The 2,082-nt window shown below is 41.9% G+C and overlaps 1 non-coding gene across 1 annotated transcript; it reads right to left on the bottom strand.

Moving 5' to 3' along the window:
- Positions 1-229: 229 nt before the first annotated feature.
- On the bottom strand, positions 230-337 carry LOC148564687 (small nucleolar RNA R71). Its single transcript, XR_015884929.1, has one exon. It is a non-coding gene; the product is annotated as a small nucleolar RNA R71 (small nucleolar RNA).
- Positions 338-2,082: the final 1,745 nt, after the last annotated feature.

Here is a 2,082-nt window from a genome sequence, read left to right as displayed (position 1 = left end):
ACTTCCATCTGAAGATCCTTTTCAGTTCTTAACTGAATTCTTGCAGATCTGTGATACTGTTAAGACTAATAGAGTAGATTCTGAAGTCTACAGGCTCATGCTTTTCCCTTTTGCTGTAAGAGACAGAGCTAGAGTGTGGTTGGATTCTCAACCCAGAGATAGCCTGAACTCTTGGGACAAGCTGGTCACGGCTTTCTTAGCCAAGTTCTTTTCTCCTCAAAAGCTGAGCAAGCTTAGAGTGGATGTTCAAACCTTCAGACAGAAAGAAGGTGAATCCCTCTATGAAGCTTGGGAAAGATACAAGCAGCTGACCAAAAAGTGTCCTTCTGACATGCTTTCAGAATGGACCATCCTGGATATATTCTATGATGGTTTATCTGAGCTATCAAAGATGTCATTTGATACTTCTGCAGGTGGATCCATTCACCTAAAGAAAATGCCTGCAGAAGCTCAAGAACTCATTGACATGGTTGCTAATAACCAGTTTATGTACACTTCTGAGAGGAATCCTGTGAGTAATGGGACGCCTATGAAGAAGGGAGTTCTTGAAATTGATACTCTGAATGCCATATTGGCTCAAAACAAAATATTGACTCAGCAAGTCAATATGATTTCTCAAAGTCGGAATGGAATGCAAGCTGCATCCAACAGTACTCAAGAGGCATCTTCAAAAGAAGAAGCTTATGATCCTGAGAACCCTGCAATAGCAGAGGTGAATTACTTAGGTGAACCTTATGGAAACACCTATAATCCATCATGAAGAAATCATCCAAATCTCTCATGGAAGGATCAACAAAAGCCTCAATAAGGCTTTAGTAATGGTGGAAGATACAGGTTTAGCAATAGCAAGCCTTTTCCATCATCCACTCAGCAAAAGACAGAGAACTCTGAACAAAATACCTCTAATTTAGCAAACTTAGTCTCTGATCTATCCAAGGCTATTGTAAGTTTTATGAATGAAACAAGGTCTTCCATTAGAAATTTGGAAGCACAAGTGGGCCAGCTGAGTAAAAGGATTACTGAAATCCCTTCTAGTACTCTCCCAAGCAATACAGAAGAAAATCCAAAAGGAGAGTGCAAGGCCATTGAATTAATCACCATGGCCGAATCTGTGAAGGAAGGAGAGGACATGAATCCCAAGGAGGAAGACCTCCTGGGACGTCCAGTGATCAATAAGGAGCTTCCCTTTGAGGAACCAAAGGAATCTGAGGCTCACCTAGAGACCCTAGAGATTCCATTAAACATCCTTATGCCATTCATGAGCTCTGATGAGTATTCCTCTTCTGAAGAGAATGAGAATGTCACTGAGGAGCAAGTCACCAAGTACCTTGGTGCAATCATGAAGCTGAATGCCAAATTATTTGGCATTGAAACTTGGGCAGATGAACCTCCCTTGTTCACCAATGAAGTAAGTGATCTGGATCAACTGACATTGCCTCAGAAGAAACAAGATCCTGGAAAGTTCTTAATACCTTGTACCATAGGCACCATGATCTTTAATGCTCTGTGTGACCCTTGTTCAGGAATAAACCTCATGCCCCTCTCTGTAATAGAGAAACTGGGAATCTATGGGGTACAAGCCACTAAAATCTCATTAGAGATGGCAGACAATTCAAGAAAACAGGCTTATGGACAAGTAGAGGACATGTTAGTAAAGGTTGAAGGCCTTTACATCCCTGCTTATTTCATAGTCCTAGATACTGGGAAGTATGAGGATGAATTCATCATCCTTGGAAGACCCTTCCTAGCCACAGCAAGAGCTGTGATTGATGTGGACAGAGGAAAATTGATCCTTCAATTAAATGAGGACAACCTTGTGTTTACAACTCAAGGATCTCTCTCTGCATCCATGGAGAGGAAGCATAAAAAGCTTCTCTCAAAGCAGAGTCAAACAAAGCCCCCACAGTCAAACTCTAAGTTTGGTGTTGGGAGGCCACAACCAAACTCAAAGTTTGGTGTCAAACCCCCATATCCAAACTCTAAGTTTGGTGTTGGGAGGTCTCAACAAAGCTCTGCACATCTGTGAGGCTCCATGAGAGCTCACTGTCAAGCTATTGACATTAAAGAAGCGCTTGTTGGGAG

This window comes from Arachis ipaensis, chromosome B5, assembly GCF_059453495.1.
Source record: "Arachis ipaensis isolate K30076 ecotype BB chromosome B5, ASM5945349v1, whole genome shotgun sequence".
NCBI lineage: Eukaryota > Viridiplantae > Streptophyta > Magnoliopsida > Fabales > Fabaceae > Arachis > Arachis ipaensis.
Note: the sequence above shows the minus strand (reverse complement) of the source record. Positions and strands in the feature narration are given on the sequence as shown.